The following is a 24,466-nucleotide window of genomic DNA, read 5'->3' on the forward strand; positions in this document are numbered from 1 at the left end:
TCTCGCCTAGGCTAAAATGCAAGCAGAACATCACACATGACCACGACATCTCGCTTAGGCGAGGCCATCTCACTTGGGCGAGACCCTGGTTCGCTCAAAACCCACAAAACCCTCGCCTGGACGAGAAGTCGAGCTCAACATGAGCACCCTTCCTTCCGATCTCGCTTAGGCGAGCCACTCTCGCCTAAGCGAGAGTGTCACTCGGTCAACATTAACACAGCTCGCCTAGACGAGCTACAAGGCCTCTAAACCAGAAACGTAGCTCTGCAATTCTCGCTTGGGCAAGATGTACTCGCTTGGGCGAGACTTGTGGGGTTTTGCCTCTGTACACGCACACAAATCATTCGAAACATACCCAAACCAATCCCAAATCGCAACACAAACCTGTTCAATCAATTTGAATCATCAACCAAGCCATATATATGCAGTGCAACACGTTTGAAACCTCTGAACACATATCTTGGCCATAACCCAAAAATAACAACACCAAAACCCTCATCAAATCCTTATTCCAAATTAAAAAGGACTTTTACCCCGCATACCATTCACAATTATCAATTATAGTGCATATTATACCAACAACCATAATTCGCATAAAGCTTGATGGGTTTTAATTCCTCTTCAATGTTAATTATTTGGTAATTTTCCAACCCCCTTGGGGGCCCCATTCTGCTAGGCTTTTCTTTACCCCTTCACATTCATACCACAACTATTAGTTAGAAAAAATAAAGCTTATTCTTTGCCCACCAAGGTTTGAACATATGACCTTCCCCTCATAAGGCCAAAGCACAACCACTATACCAAATCACTTTTGGTGATACACACAAATCAACATAAGTTTACAATACCAATCACATACTCACACATATCTTTAAAATCAATAATAAAACAACTACACATAATTGGCATACATAGGACTCGAACCCAAGTCCTCTCACACAATTAAAGTACTCTCAACCACTTGAGCTAGTACTTTTCCACATCACCCTAAACAATAATTAATGCCATAAAGGCGCTTTCTACCCGCATTTATTAATTAATTAAATATTTAATTAATTAATTTTCACGGGTCTTACAATTCCCCCACCTTTAAAAGTTTTTGTCCTCGAAAATATAACTTACCAGCAAAGAGGTGAGGATAAGACTTCCTCATGAGGTCCTCCATCTCCCAAGTCATCTCTTGGGTTGCCTCGTCCTAGAGAACCTTCACCGTCTTCAACTCTTTACCTCTCAATTGCTTGGCCTGAGTATCCAATATGCGCACCGGTCCAACTGGCATAGTCAGATCCTCGCATACTTGCACCTCATCTGACTCCCAAACATGATCTGGACTTGCAATGTATTTCCTCAACTGTGAGACGTGAAACACATTATGCAAGTTGGATAGGTGAGGTGGTAAAGCGATTTCATTCACCGCTGCACCTATTCTCCGTGTAATCTGATAAGGTCCTATAAATCTCAGAGTCAACTTTCTTGATTTAAGAACCCTTCCGATACCTATAGTTGGGGTCACCCGGAGAAATACATGGTCTCTTTCATCAAACTCAAGTGGCCGTCTCCTCTTATCTACATAAGACTTTTGCCTACTATGAGTTGCTCTCATCCGGTCTTGGATCAACTTGACCTTACTGGTCGTCTGTTGCAGAAATTCAGGACCAAGCACAAAGGCTTCACCATCCTGATACCAGCACAATGGAGTTCTACACCTCCTTCCATACAATGCTTCATAGGGCGCCATACCAATACTGGAATGGTAACTATTATTGTAGGTGAACTCCACCAAAGGTAGCACATCATTCCAGTTTCCCATGTGATCCAACACACAAGATCTTAATAAATCTTCTAGAGATTGGATGGTCCACTTAGACTGTCCATCCGTCTGAGGATGATACGCTGAACTCATCCTCAACTGTGTACCCAAGGCCGCCTGCAACGATTGCCAAAACCGTGAGGTGAATCTAGGGTCCCGATCTAATACTATGCTTTCGGGTACCCCATGCAATCTTACCACCTCTCGCACAAACAACTCTGCTAACTTGTCCATCGACCACTTCTGATTCATAGGCAGGAAATGTGCACATTTCGTCAACCTGTCTACTATCACCCAAACTGAATCATGGCCCTTAGTCGACCGTGGAAGATGTGTCACAAAATCCATAGAGATACTGTCCCACTTCCACTGAGGCACGTCTAGTGGTTGCAGGGTACCTCCCGGCCTTTGATGTTCAATTTTGGCCTTTTGACATACCAAACATTGAGCAACAAAGTCTGCTACGTCTACCTTCATACCATTCCACCAAAAGGACTCCTGCAAATCCTTATACATCTTAGTCATACCTGGATGTATGCTAAGACGACTTTGGTGACCCTCCTTCAGTATCTGCCTCCTGAAATGAGGCCCTCCTAGTACACACACTCTATCTTTAAATCGTAGAATGTCGTCCTCTCCCATCTGATAATCCTTCCCTTTTTCAGTACCTAACCACCCCACAAACTGTTGCAATTCCAAGTCATGTCCCTGAGCCACACGAATTTCATTGAAAAATTCATTAGTAACTCTTAGCAAGCTACACTGTATCGAGTCTGACCCAAACTGCATCCCCAGGTTCATATCTTGGAGTTTCTCAATCAACTATAACTCCTTTATCATCATACAAGATACATGCATCTTCTTCCGACTCAGAGCATCGGTTACAACATTTGCCTTGCCCGGATGGTAGAGCAATTCAAAGTCATAGTCTTTCAAATACTTCATCCACCTACGCTGCCTCATATTCAACTCTTTCTGGTCAAACAAGTACTTCAAACTTTTGTGGTCGCTGAATACCCGGAATTGGGAGCCGTATAGATAATGCCACCAAGACTTTAGAGCAAACACAATGGCTGCTAGTTCCAAGTCATGAGTCAGGTAATTCTTCTCATGCACCTTCAGTTGACGAGAAACATATGCCACTGCCCTCTTTTCTTGCATCAATACACACCCCAGACCTTGATATGATGCGTCACAGTACACCTCAAACACATTCTCGGTATCTGGAATCACTAACACTGGAGCGGTAGTCAAGCACTTCTTCATTCCCTCGAAGCACTCTTCACATTGCTCGGTCCAAGAGAATTGCTGATCTATTCTTGTCAGCTTTGTCAATGGGTTCACCTTTTTTGAGAACCCCTCCACAAACCTCCTGCAGTAACCTGCTAGGCCCAAGAAACTTCCCACCTCCGTCACTATCTTAGGCCTTTCCCAGTTAAGCATAGTCTCAATCTTAGCCGGGTCTACTGCAATACCCTTAGCTGAAATGACATGTCCAAGAAACTGTACCTCCTCTAGCCAAAATTCACACTTGGACAACTTCCCATACAACTGGTGGTCTCTGAGTATCTTCAATACAACCCTCATGTGATCTGCATGCTCTTCTCTTGTCTTTGAGTAAATAAGAATGTCGTCTATGAAGACAACGACAAACTTATCTAACCAAGGTCGAAAGATTCTATTCATGTAATCCATGAATACGGTCGGTGCATTTGTCACTCTGAATGGCATAACCACATATTCATAGTGGCCGTATCGTGATTTGAATGCTGTCTTTTGCACATCCTCCGGCCGCACTAGAATCTGGTGGTATCCCGACCTCAAGTCGATTTTAGAGAACACCCCTGCTCCCTTCAACTGGTATAGCAAGTCGTCGATCCTTGGCAACGGATATTTGTTTTTAATAGTCAGCTTGTTCAGTTGCCTATAATCCACACATAGTCGCGACCTCCGTCCTTCTTCTTCACTAACAAAACTGGGGCTCTCCAAGGTGAAGCGCTCGGTCGAATGAATTGCTTCTCCAATAATTCCTCAATTTGTTTCTTGAGTTCTGCAAGCTCAACCGGTGCCATTTTGTATGGAGCCATAGACACTGGACCTGCACCAGGAATGAGATCAATGGTGAAGTCAATGTCTCGACTCGGCGGCAACCCTAACACTTCATCTGGAAACACATCTGCATATTCACTAGACACCGGTATAGACTAAATCACCTCCGCAGTACTTTTCTTCTCCGGCTTGGCCACCACCATAAAACACATGGCCCCTCCTTGTAGTTCTTTCAACAACTGTTGAGTCGATATCAACTCCAACCCTACATTTTCTGGGAATACCAAGCTGCGCCGTCCACAGTCAATCATGATGTGTTTGTTAGACAGCTAGTCCATCCCTAGTATCACGTCCAGTCCCTCCAAAGGCAAGCACACCAAGTTCACCTTGAATCTACGACCTGCCACTTCCATTGAACACCCGACGCAGACTGAACTAGTAGCCACCTGACCCAAGGAGGGAGTTGAAACAAGCAACTCACACCCCAAGTCACGTTTCTCCAAGCTCAATCTCCCCACACATGCATTAGATATGAATGAGTGTGTTGCTCCAGAATCGAACAACACTAACACCGAATGACCGAATAATAAGCAAGGCTTAAGAATAAGATTACCTGACTGAGTCGCCTCAGTAGATGTCATGGCAAAAACCCTCCTAGCTGCTCGAGCTCGTTTTGCTGGCGAGGCTACTACTGGTTTCTTTGCACCAGGGCTCTTCTTCTCAGGGCAGTTGTTAGCGAAATGTCCCGATTTGTCGCAGATGAAGCACTTGCGACGGTCATCGGATCCCCCTACTCCACCGGTCAGCTGTGGGCAGTTTCTCTTCAAATGAGGTCCGCCACACTAATAGCAAGTGGGACCCCCATACGTCTGTGGTCGGCTGTACGGCTTCTTCATTTATCGCGCCTCTACGACATTCTTCTGATGTCTACTCACCACTAGGCCAGGGCCCTTCTCTAGATGCTCGACACTCTTGGTCTGTTCCACCAAAACGGGAAACCACCTCTCTCGTAAGGGAGTCACCATCTTCTTAATCTCATGTTTGAGCCCTCGCTCAAACTTCAAACACCTCCACTCTTCTGTCATATTCTGTGAAGAGAATCTCGCCAAATGCTCGAATTGGTTCACGTACTCTTGTACTATCATATCCCCCTACTGTACTGTGAGGAACTCTGCCTCCCTGTCTTGTCTGGCGGTGTCGAGGAAATATTTCTTCAGGAACCGCGTCCTGAAGCTGGTCCAATCCACCTGTTCATCTCGGGTCTACATCTGCTGTTGCATTCTCGTCCACCAATACTTTGCGTCATCATTCAGCAGATAAGTGGCGAAAAGTAGCCTCTGCTCATCAGGGCAATTCATCACTTTAAAAATCTTCTCACACTTGCGGAGTCAAGCATCCACTTCATTCGGAGAGACTTTGCCATTGAACTCCGCTGGTTTGTGGAGCAAGTCCTCCACAGTTGGCACCCTAACTGGTGCAATTGCCGCCCTAGGTTGTGCCGCTACCGGTGTTTGCATCACATCCACCATCCGATGAATGGCCTCCGCGATGTCATCAACACCACTATTCCTCCTCCTCCTGTTAGCAGCCATAGCCTGGATACGCCACATTACAACTGTTAAAACCAATTCACTTATTTAAACAAAACCACTATTATCTTCCTTACATACAACTAAATCACACACACAATCAAACGGTAAGCTCACTTCCCAAAAGCCCCAAAATATTTTTAAAATATTTTCAAAACATTTGCTCTGATACCAATTGTAACATCCCTAAGGAATATTACTGATATTAAATAAATAAAATTTGAATTAAAATAAATATTGCATTGAATATAAACTATTTCCCAAAAACGCAGGAAAATTAAAACCATAACTGGTAGCATACATAAGTCGAATGTACAATATCGTTATAAATGTTATTAAAATTCAACATAAAGATATTTACATTAAAATCAAAACAATAAAGTTCTTTCAAAATCCCAAGTAGCCCATGCTCTCCGCCTCTAAGCATCTCCTGGCTCACCTGTCAAATCATCTACTCCCGGATAACAAATTATCCGATCATCGCCATACACACATAGATAGGGTGAGCTATGCACAATAAAATATAAATAGATATATGCAAGAAACATGTTTCCCAACCCAAAATAATATAAGTACCAATCTCATAATTTTCAAATCGCCCGACCATGACCTCATAGTCCTTCATGAGTCATATTCATGAACTAGGTCTTGGGACTTCCCTGTGCTCCCACGAAACTAACTCATTCGTGGTCCAACCCTATGAGCCTATCTCGCTCATAGCCCTACCCTACAGACTCCTCGCATGTAGTATAAACATCCAAGTCTCATAACCTATACCCTGGCACGCACGCAATCACCATACTATGGACTCCTCGCCCAATAGTAGCAGACGAAAACACAACAATTCCTTGCCCATCGTGCGCCCGACACATACAATCACCATACTAAGGATTCCTCGCCCATTAGTAGCCGACAGGAACTCAACGAGTTCCATGCCCATCATGTGTCCAACCACCGAGTACATCCCAAACCCCTACTAGACTTAGTCCTTCAAGCCCAAACACAACACATATGCATAAACATCCTATACATAGATACAAAAAAACAAATCGCACATACAAGCGCACACACACAACATGGCATTTCACACATACTCGCTTAAGCTAGGGACTCTTACCCAAGCTAGACCCTCAGTCTCGCTTATGCTAGTCCGCCTCACCTAGACGAGCTCAAAACAACAACATAGTCACGTTATTTCGCTTAGGCGAGATCCCCTCGCCTAGGCGAGATCATCTCTCACCCAAACAGCCAACTCAATCTCGCCTGGGCTAAAATGCAAGCAGAACATCCCACATGACCATGACATCTCGCTTAGGCGAGGCCATCTCGCTTGGGTGAGACCCTAGTTCGCTCAAAACCCATAAAACCCTTGCTTGGACGAGAAGTCGCGCTCAACATGAGCACCCTTCCTTGTGATCTCGCTTAGGCGAGCCACTCTCGCCTAAGCAAGAGTGTCACTCGCTCAACATTAACACAGCTCGCCTAGTTGAGCTACAAGGCCTTTAAACCAGAAATGTAGCTCTACAATTCTCGCTTGGGCAAGATGGACTCGCTTGGGCGAGACTTGAGGGGTTTTGCCTCTGTACACGCACACAAATCATTCGAAACATACCCAAACCAATCCCAAATCGCAACATAAACATGTTCAATCAATTTGTATCATCAACCAAGCCATGTATATGCAGTGCAACACGTTTGAAACCTCTGAACACACATCTTGGCCATAACCCAAAAATAACAACACCAAAACCTTCATCAAATCCTTATTCCAAATTAAAAAGGACTTTTACCCCGCATACCATTCACAATTATCAATTATAGTGCAGATTATACCAACAATCACGGGTCTGCAATATGCCATTCGTACCATATATATATCATATGAGAATAAAACAAACTCAGGGCACAACCATAATTCGCATACAACATAGACAGCTCCCCTAACCTGAAAATTTGATTGAAATTGGGAAGAAGATTGGTTTTCCTTGGTTTGCCAATGAAGTGCCACAGACTTCCTCTTAGTTCAGCCCCTTTACGCACCCAAACCACACCTCTCAGCCTCAATTTCGTACTCTCTCTATAATAGTTCACCACAGATGCCAAAACTCTTCCCTTTTCCTAAGTTTTGGCTTTTATAGGTGCCTTTAAGAGGGTTTTTAAAAATAAAACGAGCTTGGGCTTTGTGGATTTTAATTCCTCTTCAATATTAATTATTTGGTAATTTTCCAACCCCCTTGGGGGCCCCATTCTGCTAGGCTTTTCTTTAACCCTTCACATTCATACCACAACTATTAGTTAGAAAAAATAAAGCTTATTCTTTGCCCACCAAGGTTTGAATCCATTACCTTCCACTCATAAGGCCAAAGCACAACCACTATACCAAATCACTTTTGGTGATACATACAAATCAACATAAGTTTACAATACCAATCACATACTCATACATATCTTTAAAATCAATAATAAAACAACTACACATAATTGGCATACATAGGACTCGAACCCAAGTCCTCTCATACAATCAAAGTACTCTCAACCACTTGAGCTAATACTTTTCCACATCACCCTAAACAATACTTAATGCCATAAAGGCGCTTTCTACCCGCATTTATTAATTAATTAAATATTTAATTAATTAATTTTCACGGGTCTTACATTAATGCACTTTCCCCGACTCAAACTCGTTTATCCGCAGGTTAAGTAAGACAAGTCCAATTTGACCCATATTTTAAAAACCTAAATTTTTCCAATCCAACCAGCTCAAACCCGTGCTGAGCCGGAATGACTCACGGGTTGAAACCCATTTTAACATATCTAGCTACAAAAATCCTCTTTGGACATCCATAAAAGGAAGCTTATCAATGATGACAAGGCTCGAGATTACAAAAGCTTCAAGCGATTAAATCATAATTTGTCTTCTAAGGACATATAAAGAGAGAATTTTGTGAGGTCAAGTCTCTAGAATAAAAAGTTGTTTAATTCATATTATCCCTATTGAGATCAATTCTTATATTCAAAACAACCTTTGTTGTATTGCCTACAGATAATACTTAGCTTATAAAGTTGTTGTGTACTCAAACATGAAGAAGTGGATTTGTGTTGTTGTAAGTTAGAAGTGATATTAATAATATATGTAATCTCTATTGATCGGTGGAACCATTTGGAATTGATAAAATAATAACTACACTAGCCCAAGTTATATGTAATGTAATATAAAAAAGTATGTATTCATTGTTGTTATCTTTTTAATGTTTTCATTCGCTCTTCTTTGTGTCTTCTAACTATTTCACAGAAGTAATTTTAGCATGTCTTATAAACTTTAAACAACCCCTTTTTCAATGTTTGATATTATGCAAAAAGTTTTCATAAATGACTTTTAAGCTCTATTCAAACCCTTAATTTCTATAGATAACCTTGCTATTTTAAACAAGACATAACATAAATATAGGGTGAACAAGTATAAAAAAAATGTGTATTCACTATGATTATTTCTTACGAGTTTGCAATTGCCTTTGGTTGTCTCTTCTAACTGTCTCACAAAATCATTTTAAAAGTGTTTATAAACCATCAAATGAACTCTCTTTAGAGTGCTTAATAGGTTGTTGTGCAAAAAAAATAAAAAATCTTGTAGTGTTTTCAAGCTATATTCCAACCTTAGTTTTCTAGGTTGGGGGTGAACCAATATAAACTAAAGTTTTACTTCTATTTTCTTGTACACGTATGCAAGTCCTTGTTATTCTTATCAAATGTTTGTTAAAATATCTGTAAACATATTTTAAAACCTTTAGAGGGCCTTATCAACGTCTAATTAACAAATGTTAAGAAAAAAATTTTCCAAAGCATTTTAAAGCCTTCTTCTTGTAAACCTAATTGTTTTATCACTTCATAGGTTGGAAAATATTTTCCCATTGAACTCCTCAATCTTATGTCACACTCATCTTCTTATAAGAAATGATTGCAAAAACAAAACAAGATCAAAACTAACTTTATTACCATTTTGTTGTCCACTTAGTACCTTAAATACCAACAAAAGGAACAATCTAATATTTATTTTTAATCACACAACTGGAGATACAAAACGAAAAATACACAAAGTAAAATAAAGATGAATAATTGTCTGGTATTTTATGCAATAAGACATAAATTTATGTTTGTTGCTTCCTAGTCAGATGTAAATTTTGATATTTACACTTGTTACTAGGACAATAAACGTAAATATTGAGAAATTAATTACAAGTATGTCATCCATCATTTTTTTATGTTTTTTCTCTTGGGTCAGGCGTAAATATGCAAACGTGATAGGCAAATTTTATGTTAGTGAAGGTGTTTCGTTGTGTTGTGCATGTTAACTATTAAACATAACTAAGGTTAAACAATGTTAGTTAAAAGTATATAATGGCAATAAACTAATATAACGTAATACTTACAAGAGATTATTGATTCACTCGGTGATGAACAATTGGGTCATGAGATTTTTCATACAATTAAATATATCTACAATTATCTATAGCTATCAAATGACACATTTCACTACCAAACAACATCTATTAGGATTAGATGGGTCATTTTAAAAGTAATTTAGTGCACTAAAATCTAGAAATTGAAAGGTGATCATACTTAAAAATATTTACTTTAAGATGACTTACCACATATTAAAAATCAAATTGACAACAAAATTTAACAATGTTTGTAGCCAAATAATCCTAGAATAAGAATTTGACAAAAGTGTTAGGAAAATATTAATCAAAATAAATAATAATTATTATATAAGAATAAGACAAAGATATAGAAGATAGAAGATTCATCAAGTAAAACAAATGATAGCCAAAATATGATAAAATTATAATTAAAGAAAGGAATAAAAATAGTATAGGTTTAGGCAAGTAGAATGTTGTCTTCAGAGAGAAAACGTCCCCACTACTCAGGGTAAAACAAAATTATATCTTCTCCCCCAAGATACAAGAACTCTATTAAGTGTAGTGAAGGATCTCTGAACCTTATGAACATCAATGTCTTAAAAGATAATATAGAATAAACGACTGAAAACAATTTTATATAAGTTGTTTTGTGGTACTTGTTGTGTCTTTTCTTCATACAAATAATATTATTTATAGGTAAAGTAGAATATACGTAAATTTTAATAAATCTAATTAAATGAAATAGTAATTGGTAATTGTCGCAACCAAAATCGTGACGGATGACAAACCAAAAAAAAATTTAAAAAAATAGAGCTAGAAGTCACCACCATATTTTATTCTGGAAAACTATGGAAAAATCGAAAACATAAGACAAGATATGTGAAAAATAGGTCCTTGAGTTGGTTACACGTAGGGAAGGTGTTAGCACCCTACAACGTTCGTTCTAAGACAGTACCTTTAATTACATGTGCAAAAATATATGTGGTTTTCAAAATATTTAATTTTTCAAAAAATAAGAAAATACTATTCAAAAAGAAATAATTTTTTTTTAGGTCTAACAAGGATGTACCTTGTTCCCACATATTTCCATTAAAAATGAAAAATCAGGGACTACGTTGTAACACCCTAATTTTGGGATGTCACAGAAAGTTAGAAAATGAATACATTTGGCAGAAAATGATTATCGTTGAAAATGTAATAATGAAAAAAAACACTTATAATTTAATTAAATTGCGTAGTTCAAAACCTTAAGTTATCTAAAATTTTTCAAATAAAAAACGCTAGTAAAAGAATTTACATCATCTTGAACCTTTATGGTAAAACAACTTAATAAAAGAATATAAAATCCCGAGTCCACCTCAGCCTCTCGTCATTCTACTCCATGTAACATCGTGGTCGGATAATACTAGTTTAAATAAAATAAAATGATACTAAAATAACGCATTTAATAATAAAAGCTCTTTCCCAAAACGTGGGAATTTCAAATTTTATTAAAAGTGCTAAAATTCAAATATACATAATTTAACTCAATGTTTACATATTAAATAACTGATAGTAAAACCCGTTTACAAAAAATCATATAATTAAACCATAAAATAAAACTCCCATGTTGCCCCTCTCCGACATTATGCCTCACCAGCTCCACTTGCAACATCATTTGCTCCCGTGTAATGAATTACACGATCATCGTCAAACACAATCAAATAGGGTGAGCTAAAAGAATAAACATTTAATAACATAATAAAGTAAAGACACTCTCATCGAAGAACCTTAATTCTTTGATTCTAGAAAACATGGCCACCACCATGTTCATACACATTCTACATCTCCAGATGATGACCTTAAGATATCCTTTGTTGCCACAAGCCACAATTCGTGGTTCCACCATCTACAAGCTACCCTGTGCCGCTAAGCGCCACACTAGTATTCAGGATTATTGATTTGGCACTCCAAGTCAAGTTCTATTGAACCCAACCCCTAATCCACACAACCAAGAATACAACCACACATACACTTATACTCAAATGGACATATTTTCAAATTACACAACTTAGTAAGCATTCCAAAAATATAAATATCTTTATATTAGAATTTGTGCAACCAACTAAAATTCATTGAGGTTTACTCTTCCTATGAAAAACTTTAAAGCAACATTAAATAATGAAACAATTATATAATCATGCGAGGCATCCTTTGCATATATCTCCTTGCCCTATACCTCAACCCACACTCTAATCAACTTCTTTTCATATTCATAATCCACATACCCAAGTAAAACCATTACCATTATATTTGACTTCCTCAATCATGTTCATGTTTTCGCATAATTATTCATTCAATCCCATACCATGCAAAATCCTCAACGTAACCCAAACCTGTGCCCGTCACAGCCAAACACAAGAATGCAATTGCGTTTTGGGCTGTCGCTTGGCGGTAGATTAAGACCCACTAAGCAGTGCATCAATTTTTAGGAAAACCCTAGATTTTCTTACACATGTGAGGAACCCCAAAAGTCCCCACTAAATTCCAGAGATGCAATTTCATACCTTACGGCCTTGCCTCAGGTTCACGATGTGCAAGCATATTTATTCAACAAATACAAGAGCCAAAATAATTACAATTACTCTAGTTAAATCATATTCCCTATTCATCCGAAATCAAGACAAAACCTAGCATGCCCTCATGTTCAAACACACAATTATTCATCAAAAACACAACACAACTCATCAGTTCATAGTATTCATCTTTCAACCAAATGCTAGAGACTACTTTTCCTAGATCAGAACAACCCAAAATTTACAAAAACCCAAAAACGAACCAGATTTGCTCATGGCGCCTGGTGTTCATTCATGGCTGCCAAAAATTTTGTGCTTGAACTCAAGAACAAAGTTACTTATGATCTGTTGCCTGGTGGGCCTTCAACGTCGTTAGCCGATTTCTGGACAGAAGCCCAGAAACTACATAAAACAGCGTAAATTCACAACAATGAGGGAAACCATGCATCAACACAATACAAAAGCATATATAATGAATGTATACATGAATTACAGCTCCCCAAACTGAAAATCCCACTCTAAAGCACCCTAGGGACTCCTCCTTACAGCCAAAAGTTTCTTTAGCTTCAAGATCCTTCCTAGCCTTTGCGAAGTCTCCTTTGGCCATGTTTTTGTGCTTTGAAAAACCTTCCCTAACAGTCCCCTCGAAATGATACTAGGGACATTAACAAGTGGTTTCATGCCATGTAACTGCTCAGCTTAGGGTCTCTCTAATGTAGAGAAAAAATTGATAAAAGAGAAAATGACTATATCACACCAGCTAAGGTTCGAACCCTCATCCCCTCTAATTACCAAGCATGTACACAACCAATAAGTCATTCCATATTTCTTAACATTTTATGCACATTTATAATTATGACACCAAGCCATGTGTTCATGCATGTACACAAAATAATTAAGCAATTAAAATCTCACACTAATGATATACACAAGACTCGAACCTAACTCTTTTCAACGCCATTCCACACGCTCAACCACTTAAGCTACCATTGCTCCTTGTCATAATTCTTTGCATTAATTACCATAAAAATCCCTTTCAGTGCATTTATATTAAATAAAAATTTATTTATTTATTTAATTTTTTCGATTCTTACACTCCATGCCAAAAGCATATGCAATATCATTTGCTCTTGTGTAACACACACGTTATACGATATTCGCACACACAACAAACACACAAACAAACAAATAGGGGTAAGTTAACCATAAATAATGATATATAAAAGAAATCTAGCCAAATAGAACATGGCAATTAATACTCAACGTCTCATCCAAGTAAAATACTTAAACATAGTAATCACAATCAAATTTGAACACACAACCCCTAAATCCAAACAACCAACCATGTTGAACCAAACAAATTATCACATTCATTTATAATCCTCAAACATAGTAATTATAATCAAGCTTTGGTTTTTCGTGACCTTTTACCCCACCATAATATCTAGTTTTCTAGAATTAGACGGTTCAAGTAGTCCGACCATCACAATAATAGACAAATTTTCCTTATTCCTCAAAGACTTATGAGTAAAAACATCGGTGCATCGCACACCTACCACTATACTCAACAACAAGCTAGAAGTAAGGTGAAACATCTTTCCTCTCCCCATTGCTTCAAACAGGCGAGAGAGTTCAATACTCAGACCAATCCTTTACCAATGCTTCACACAGGCACAAAGAACCCCTTTTCCACTGTTTCACACAGGTGAAAGAGTCATCTTTGGGTCTCTAGGTGAAACGAAATACCTCACACACCACTTAATTTCACCAAGAGTCTTCAAGCAAAGCAAAACACTTCCAACATGCACCACATGAGAATTACAGATTGCCAACAAAATACATGGGAAATAAAGTTCCATAACAAAAAGTATGAGAATTTAAAGAGAACCACAAGTTACCAATACCTTAAACGTGATTTTGAACATGCAATATGAATTCACAAAAGCAATAAGAAAGTAAGTAGATCAAGTCATGGTGTAACATTCTACTCCATTGTCTAGAACCAAATACAACCAAATACCATCTTGCTTTGCCTCCGTAGTGTTCCTTTATTCACAATTTTTTTTAATGGAATGTACATCCATTCATGAACCACCAACATTTCAAGATTGTTCTTAATGCTTCCTCTTCTTTAGCAATCTCCCCCAAACTTGAGTCACATCCATGACATAAAGTTCTTGCTCTTTTAACTCAAAGTGAGATGGTGTGGTCAAGGGTTTTTCTTACAACATAAGGCTTCAGGGATGAAGGAAATTTCAATTAAGTTCAAAGGATTGCACAAGAGTTCAAATTTAAAGCAGATTGGTTGTTTGGCTCAGACAAAATAATTAAGTCACAAAAATTGGCCTTGATCATATGTTTACATGCAAGTGATGAATCAATAAGGAACTCAGGCAAAATTAAAAGTGATAGCACTCTGTCAAACAATTTCAAGCACAACATCTCACATGGTTTGGCTCATGGGTTCTAGGCGTTGTTAAACACTACGCCAATATCAATAACTCTATACAAAGAGCGTAATCACAATTTTACCAAAATGTGGACAACCACGAGCCTCTACTCAACAACAAAAAATTTCAAAACAAATTTTTAAACAAAATGAGCAACACAAATCATCATTATCAACATGCAATGTGTTTGAAGTCATGGATTCATAAGCATCATCTTAGTCAAATATGTCAAGTCATAGAATTTCCTAACTACAACTGAAATCTAAAAACATAAATCAAATCATAACTATCCACAAAATAAGTCCTACAAAAGGTGAGTCTATCTCTCAACCTCTAAGTGCATCTCATGACATGCTATCCTCGCTCGTAGTGGAGGAATCATCATAATCATCATCAGGCTCCTCCTCATCATCATCAATTTCTTCTTCATTTGCAGCGGCAGTCACTCTGCCTCCTCCAAAAAGGTTGGCCTGGTCATTATGCCACGCTACTATGGCTTTAACTTCTTCAGCAGACAAAACATGCAGCTCTGGCATGGCTAAGGACACCTACCTGATTATCTCAGTGTGTGCCACTCCCAGTCGATGGAGTGCATCTAGCTTGACGTCCAAAGATTGCATCTGTAACACCATCATCTGCCATACATCAGGGGAAGGGGTCGATGGCTGCTAGCGACGATCGTGTGGTGGAACGGGGGCTCTCTCGCCTAGCAGGCAAAACTGCGTGTAGTAGCCCAAGTCAATCGAAAAATGAGGCATCTCGAATGGTGGAGTAGAAGTATCAACCCTAGCCAATTGACACAGATGGGTGATTAAAGAAGGGTGCCCAAGAGGAGCCTTAGGCTTGGCGACATGAGCGCACTGATGGATTTCATTTGTAATGATCCAGCCTACATTCAAGGATCTACTAATGACAATGGTATATAGGATGATAGATCGGTTCATAGTGACGTTAGAAGGATGTGAGCATGGGGTGTTGGGCCTAAGGATTTTAGTGGGTTGTTGTTGGTTGTTCAATGTAAAAGTCCCCCCCAAGATGCACAAGGCCTGGTCTATCTCCCTATAATCAACAACGTCCTTCACTAATTGGGCATACTGACATGGTATGTCGCCCATTTCCCATTTCGTTCCCAAGAATGAGTTGATGATTTCTACATCAAAAGGGAGGCGTCTTCCTCGAATGTAGCTTAGGTAAGGTTCTTCATCATGTATTTTCGTTGCATTGGCATAGAACTCCTTCACTATAGCTATGTTCACAGGAGCTGGATACAACCCCAAATTATTCCACCCTCTCCGAAGTATTCTTCCAAGAACTCGGGAACTTCTCTAGGTAAAAGGCCAAGTCGCTTCTCCATCAAAAGCCTTTGGTTCTGAACTAAGGCAAAGTTCTTTTCATTCTCCTTGGTAAGGAAGCAGTGGGAATATAATTCCTCCTTCCTCTTTTGGCCTCTAAAAGATTGGCCAACAGTTGCTTTTTAGTGCTTAGGAGTGGAGGAAGATGCCATCCTATAAATCACATAGTAAAATAGTGGTAATGTCCCAAAGTCAACAATTGAGTTAGAGAATGACCAGCAAAAACATTATAGTAAGCCTAAAACTAATAGCAAAAAGTGTGAGAAAGATCTTAACAATGAGCATAAAATAGGGGCATCTTGAAGCCCCACAAAATAAGACTTAGCAAAACTAGCCAGGGTTAGCATAAATTGAACCATTAACACTAAACAACAACCAAAATCATGGCCCTAACAGAATACCATTGGCCAACACTGCAGACACACACTAATTTGGTCCAAAATTGACCCAGCCACAAATATTCACATAACATAATAGGATGAGCACGATAGCTAAGTTGGCAAAATCCTAAACTACACCTAAAACAGAACTTTAAACAAAAACCAACACAAATTGCAGCTCAACGACACTAAAATGGCCCAAACAATCTGGCCCAAACAATATCCACCTAACTCATAAAATCCACAAAGCACAAAGAGAGAATGCCACACATGAACAACACCTACAATTTGAAGGAGAAAAATCACAGGAACAATTACTTGAATGAATGCACGAGACAGGAGTGCCTAGGCTTGTGGGACTGATAGAGAATGAAGTTTGCTCCTGGAATGTAGTTTAGGCCACGAGAATGGTGGTTGCAAGGGAAGGTGCGAGGTTGATTTGGTTTTCAAAATGTTAATTTTCCCCAAAATAATAAGACAATAATGCTAAAAAGAAACAAAACATATTTTTTTAATTTTTTGGGGCCGACAAGGATTGACCTTCGTCCTACGTATTCTCATTCAAAATGAGAAATCAGGGTTACGTAGTTCTTTTAAAAAACGATTTGGAAAATAATTTGGAAACTGATTTAGTTTTTTTGAAGTGAACCTGATAAGGGTTGTCCTTGCTCCTACGTATCTCATAATGGAGAATCAAGGATCACATAGTTCTTAAAAAGATATCTTTGTTTAAAAACGTTGATGTTTTCATATATTGAAATTTAATATTTTTTGGTATTTTTGAATTACTTGAAAACATGTGCCACATGACGTGAACGGTCGGACAGACACTAAAAGAGAAAGAAAAATAATTTTTTTTGTACTTTTGAAAATGAGTGTCTCACGGTGTGGGCAACCGGACAGACACAAAAAGCAAAAGAGAACATTTTTCACTTTTTAGATTTTTCTATTTTTTTGTAATTTTTTTATAATTTAAAATACTTTTGTTTTCTCTCCTTTTTTAGAAAAAAATTTAATAAAAAAAAGGATAAAAGTGAAATAAACAACAATAGTAGGGTGCATGAGTAATGTGTGAGGTGCATGAAGTAAACATAAAACATAGGCTCAAAACAAGGCCAACATAAATAGGGGTGCAAGGTTATCAATTATGGTGGTGCACGAAGTAAAATATGAAACAAGTGTGGCAGGGGTGCAAGGTTAGTAAACATCAGGGGGTACTCGTAACATAAAATTAAAACGGGTCCGAGATAAAGAAAAAATGGGGTGCATAGAGTGAAACATTGGGGGTGCGTAGAGATTAAAGATGGGGTGCGCGAAGGAGACAGACCCAATACATAGAAGGGTAAGAATATTAAAAGTGGTGGTGTAGGAAGTTAATGGGACCAGATTTAAACCTAACCCCAAAATAACTCTCATAATATGAAAACCCTAAAGAGGGTTTCTTCCTCCTCTACGTGCGCAGCACCAACCCTCACCCACTCATGGCCGGCCAAGGCCAATGTTCACGACACTGGCCACCGTTGAAGCTGTCGTCCACCGTCGAAGCCACAACGTTCCCATTGTTATTTCTCATTCGTTCTTCTGCGAGACCTTCTCTCTCGTCATCATCCACCAGAACACCACCTCCATATTTGCTTCACCAAGCCATCCCGCGACTGGCTTACCGGTGATGTCGGAGACGTCGACGAGAACCCAGGGATGCTCGTCCTTCGCGCTCCTTCATCTCAGGTGCGACATCGAATGGCTTCCATACGAGCACCACTCCGCTCACGACTGCGTGACCCTGCTACTCGGAGACCATCGGCATTCAGCCTATTCAAGCTTTAAATCACCGACAGAATTACCGATGGTGATTTTCCTTTCTTCCCTGCTTTGATTGAATTGTGCAATTTTGTGCGGGTAGGACTTGTTCTTGTTTCGCTGTAATTTTACTAGTGCAAGGATGTGTTGCGAGTTAAGGGAAGATGAAGATAAGTTAATGGTGAAGAGGTTCTAGAAACGACCAATGTTTTTGGTGTTCTGGGCGTGTGGGTTCTGGTTTTGGGTTTCTATTCTCTCTAGTTTTTATGAAGGTGAAGGATGAAGATGAAGGTCGAATATGAAGAAGGGGCCGAATGGGTGATGATGAGTGGAGTGAAACATGAACTGAGCATGCGCGTTTCTGCTTTTATGCAACAGAATGATGGAAAGGAGAAGAAAATGAGTGAGGGTTGGAAGAGGGGGATAAAAGTCGCATTGAATGTGGTAGGGAAGGAGATGATGATTAAGGCGATGAGAGGAAATGAGGAGAAATACATAGGTGAATGGTTAAGAATGAGGTTGATGATTAAACTATTTTCCAGCACTCATTCGGGCAGCAGTAACATCCAAACAATAGCAAAACCGGAACAAGACCCACATGCATCTCGAGCCCAAAGTCCATCAAGAGGCCCAATAACAAGGAGCATTCTAAAGAAGATCTAAATGGGCTTTCCTCAAAATGGCCACACTTATCATGGGCTTCAATTACTCTTTTCATGGGCCAAAGAAGATGTGAAGATATGAAGAGATTGCATGATTGAGAATTAGAGTAGCCTTTGAAATTAGGCCATTATTTAGGCCTTGCTTTCATAAATAGTAGGCTAAATAAACTTGTTCATTGGATTTTAATTAGACTACTCCAAGCCCAATAAGGAGCTTTGCCCGAGACACCCCATTCACCACAAGGGAGGTACGACTTTGACTTACAAAGGAATGTCATGCCACTTGTCACGCATCCAAGCCATCATGCGCATCCAAGGTTCAAGAGAGAGAATTCTTCTCCAAAAATTGCATTTCATTTCCAAACGCATTTCATGTGCATGTGCATTAGTGACATTCTCTTCTATAAAAGAGAGTTTTATTGCACTTTATAGAGTTTACTCTTTAAATTTCTAATATAATGTTTTTTGTTGAGATCACTCCACTATTCTATTATTTTGAGAGCACCTAAGTTATAGGTTTACAACATTTCCTCTAGCCACCTTTCACTAGCCTAGTTTCTAGTCTAGTTCTCCTTTCACCAATCCAAATATCATTGCTACAAGAGCCTTAAACACTTGTTTCTAGTCCATGTTTGCTGCCTATAGAGCTTCTACCAGCCACCACACATTGAAGCTCCATCAAATAGTCTAACACAACTTCACTTCTAACTATAGACTTATTAATCTGCTAGAGCGTTTTGTTATCATCAAAATCTTATTGGTTATTGGGGCTCGTCTACTTCAACTCAAGGCATATACATCTCTAATTTGGACTTTAATTAATGGTGGTTTGATAGTAGCCTGATACCTTGTAGAACAATAAACCTAACAAACAAAAAACTTCACTAGTGTATGAGATAATGAAACTTGTCCCGCCCCACCCTGTTGCCATCCTTGTGAATAATACATTTAAGGGGTTTAAATTCCTAAAATAAACAAAACATTAAAATCATAAATTTTTGTGTGTGTTGAAACATTGAGATTATTACTTAAAAAAAAAGTCAGTGAGGAGTAACACATCTTCATTATAAAGAAAATCCACCATACGAGTTTTCGGAGTGGATTTTCCTTCTATTATGGAAGTTGGTAACATTACAGACATGGTTGTACTTAATGGAAAAATTTAGCTGAAAAAATTACTCGCCAAAATATAAGTTAATGTAGTCATTTGGGATGAAATAGAGTAGAAAAACTCATTTTATTAACTTTCATAAAAATATTAAAATACATTTTTATAATCAAATTAAAGCAATGTTGTGTTTGGATGACATAATTTAGAAAGATACTTCATTTATTTGAAGAATTTAAACCTTTTTACTCTAAAATGACATCTTTGAAAAAAGTAATTAGAAAAAAATTAAATTGAAGAAATTTTGGAAGGTATTTCAAATGAAAAAAATATAAAAATTTCAAATACTCCTTTTCTTTCCACTTAGAAAGGTTGAGTTGAGTCGACTCAGGCTGAAGGCTAAGTCGACTTGGCTTGAGCTGAAGGTTCAGTTGGGTTAGCTTAGACTAAAGGCTCAATCAAGTTGGCCTAGGGTGAAAATCGAATCAATTTGGCCTACACCAAAGATTGAGACAAAATGGCTCGAGCCGAAGGTCAAGACTGGTTAGTCGAGGCAAAGGTCGAAACACATCGATAAGGGCAAAGGTCAACACGAGTCGGTGTAGGAAAAAGGTTAAGTCAATTCAGCACAGGCTGAAGGTCGAGCATATTCAAAATGGGCCAAATGTCAAGTTGATTCGATTGAGGGATGAAGGACAATCTAAGTTGATAAGGTCGGCAGTGCCGTTAATCGGAGGGAAATGACTCCATTCGACGAGAATTGCAGCGGAAGACGCAGAAATGGTATGATTCGCTCTCGTTCTCACACGAAACTCACACACTCACGGTGTTTATGGCAACCCGATGAGATGAAATCTCATCTAGGGTTTAAGGTTTGAGCTGAGCCGAAAGGGGAGAGTAATCTCAACCAATCTCACATTCATCAAAGCTAACTCATACAGTGGTAGCTTGCCTCTTTTATAAAGAAGAGAAGAGGCACGAAAATTGTTTGTCTAAAAGGAAATGAAAATGTGAGCAAAAACAATCCTAGCTACGTAGGTGGTGGAACGCGTGAAGGAGCTTGGGTTGCATGCGGACTTTGGTTGGTACCCGTGAAAGAAGAACCCTAATGGCTGAGGATTTCCGTGAGAGAAAATGAGGTGGAATACGCATGAAAGAACCCTAGTTGAATGCTTGTGATGTGTGGCTCGCGTCCCTCCAATAAGCACATGGGCTGGACTTAATTTGATGGTCCGAAGTACACATGCTGATTATGCTGAAGGTTATTGGGCTGCTGGTTTGCAGATTCAATTTGAAAGGTGCATGCGTGGAAGAAGAGAGCGTGCTGCAGTTGTTGATTAAAGCCCAAAAATCAGCAATGTTGATGCGTGGAGGAAAGGAATGCTTTTAGGTGTGTTGTTGGGCTGCACTTATCACGCGTCGAGAGGTTTTTTGTTTATAGACCCATAAAACACTCTCTTAGGCGCTACTTGAAGAAAATTATTGGCTGCACTTTGCAGGCCCAATGCTCGCATGAAGGAATGCGGATGAAAGGGCCATGCTTAAATTTTAGCTGAATTAGGTCGCAGGTCCAATGCCAACACTTAATAATTGGAAGCTTTGAAAATGTGCTACAAATAACAAAACAAGCCCAATTAGAACAACCTTTATTTAATTAAAAATAAAAGAAAAGAAAAGAAATTAAAAGGAATGGGCCTAGGCGTTAGCCCAATGCTATAAGCCTTATTGCGGTCACATCATAAGTTGGTTGTGGATGAAGGTCAAGTCAATTAGACACAAGCCAAAGGTTAGGCTAAGTCTGCTCAGATTAAAGGTCGGGATGAGTCGGTTCAGGGTCAGTCCAACGCATAAGTCATGGCAACTTGGTTCATTCGAAAGTCGAGAGGAGTCGACGTAGGTCGAAGGTAAAGTCAATTTTGCATAGGTTGAAGGTAAAGTCATTTCATAGGCCAAAGGTTAAGTTGATTTATCCCAATATGAATGACGAGCCAAATTGGTCGTGGCCAAAGGTTGAGATAAGTCAACTATACTGAAGGTCAATATAGTTAGACTTGGGTCGAAGGTAGAGACAAGTCGATTGAGTCAAAGGTCAAGATGAGTCGGTCGGGCTGAGGGTTAGGACGAGTCAACCCGAACCAAGGGTCGATATGGTCAACCCTGACTGAAGATAAGGACGGGTAAGTCCAGATCGAAGTTCAGTATGAGTCATCCTAGGTGAAAGAAGACTGAGTAAGAGGTAGAGGTAAGTTGGCCCAGAAAGTCAAGACAAGTAGGTATCGGCCAAAGGTTGTGACGAGTCGTCCTAGGTTAAAAGTCAAGCTATTTGAACTTATGGTTAAGGGTAGAGGCAAGCTATCCAAATATTTTTAAAACAGAAATTTTCCTTGAAAGAGAAATTAAATTACTTTATCCAAATAGGAAATTGAAGTCTAAGATATTTAAACTACCTCATCCAAACAAACTATTTAAAAAACTAAGAGAATTCAATTGTAAGTAATTCAAATATCATGTACTTGAAATTGTTGAAACATCTCATCCAAACATAAGGTGAAGTTAATTAAAGTAAGTAATTATAATTGATTTGATGAATTCCTAGATTGTTTTATTAGTTTTCCATCCTATCCTTCACTATTACCTAGCTTACATAACAATCTTAGTTATTATAGAATTTAATAAAGACACTTACCAAAAAAACATACCTATTTAATTTATTTATTTTAACTAAATTTAGTTTCTCACTTGTTATTGTATTTGATCAAGTTAGGTTGAGGTACACCCTTATATTTTAATATGTGAAGTTTTAAATATAGGAAATAATTCAAATAGTGTAAACATCAAAGATGAAGATGTTTAAGTCAATGAAGTTGGATAAAACATATAATTAATCTACATTATCAAATACTTTCCTTTAGTGGCGCATCAATAGCAATCTCCATGGAAAAACTTGAAGAATTAATGAAGTCGGAGCAGATTCTTTGACTATCTTTGAATGTTTCATGTGGATACAAAGAAGGCTTTGGAGGTATTTGTAGGTTTTCAATGTCTCCTTCAAGCATTTCGATTACTTTATTCATAGAAGGACGATTATTTGGTTTCAATTGTATACACCAAAGTGAAACTATGATCATCTTTTTAGTAACTTTGTTCTCATTCTCTATGACATCTTCCATTTCTATATCTTTCCCTTTATCAAGTTGATCATAAACCCAAAAAGGAAAGTAAAGTTGACTTGAATGCTCTGCATGAGGGTTTAGGTTTTTTCTATTGCTTGTTATCTCCATTAGAAGCATTCCAAAGCTATAAACATCAGACTTATTTGATATTCTTCCAACATTTCTATAAAACAATTCTGGAGCCATGTACCCAATTGTCCCTTTTGTTGTTGTCATAGTCACAACACTTTTGTCTGTTGGATATAGTTTTGCCAATCCAAAGTCAGATATCTTTGGGGTGAAATTTTCATCAAGAAGGATGTTCTGGGGTTTGATGTCAAAATGTAAAATATGCATCTCACATCCTGAATATAGATAAGAAATTCCACGAGCTACTCCAATTTCTATATTATATATTGTGTCATAGGATAAATGTTGATTTCCTTCTTTGGAAAATATAAATTTGTCAAGAGATCCATTTGGCATGAACTCATAAATAAGAGCAAGTTTTGAGCCCTCAACACAATATCCTATTAAATTCACTATATTTTGATGATGTATTCTTCCAATTGTTGCAACTTCATTGATAAAGTCTTGTCCATTACCTTTTGATTTTCGTAACACTTTTACGGCAACACAAGATCCATTACGTAACTTTCCCTTAAATACAGAACCATAGTCTCCTTCACCCAATTTTTCATTGAAACTTGTGGTCATCTTCTCAATTTGCTTATATAAGTATCGAATAGGCATCAAACTATTTTGCTCTAAATAATTTTCAATATTTTTATATGCGGAAGAATGTCTTCTTTTCCACTTGTATATCAATAGAACAATAAACAAAATCGTGCCAATAACATATCTAGCTGTGAAGAATGGTATACCATAGTGTCCCAACGTAATTAATCCATATATATACTCAGATGGATATATAGTGAATTGACTTGGTAAATATTTGTTTGGTCTACGTATTGCTATCAGTAATCCTGTGAATTAATATAATTAATGTCATCAGGCTGTAACAATAAAATAAAAAAAATCCCAATACCTTCATTAAATTAAAAGATAACCACTTATCGACTTTTTTATTAATACTAACAGAAATATAAGTGTTGTCGCATTTGTAAAATTTTAAAAAAAT

The 24,466-nt window shown here is 38.2% G+C and overlaps 1 pseudogene; it reads right to left on the reverse strand.

The window, feature by feature from the left end:
• Nucleotides 1-22,783: 22,783 nt before the first annotated feature.
• LOC146884143 (rust resistance kinase Lr10 pseudogene) lies at nucleotides 22,784-24,208 on the reverse strand (annotated as a pseudogene).
• Nucleotides 24,209-24,466: the final 258 nt, after the last annotated feature.

Source organism: Vigna unguiculata, chromosome 8, assembly GCF_037176805.1.
Source record: "Vigna unguiculata cultivar grain cowpea cultivar isolate G323 ecotype 2 chromosome 8, ASM3717680v1, whole genome shotgun sequence".
NCBI classification, from domain to species: domain Eukaryota; kingdom Viridiplantae; phylum Streptophyta; class Magnoliopsida; order Fabales; family Fabaceae; genus Vigna; species Vigna unguiculata.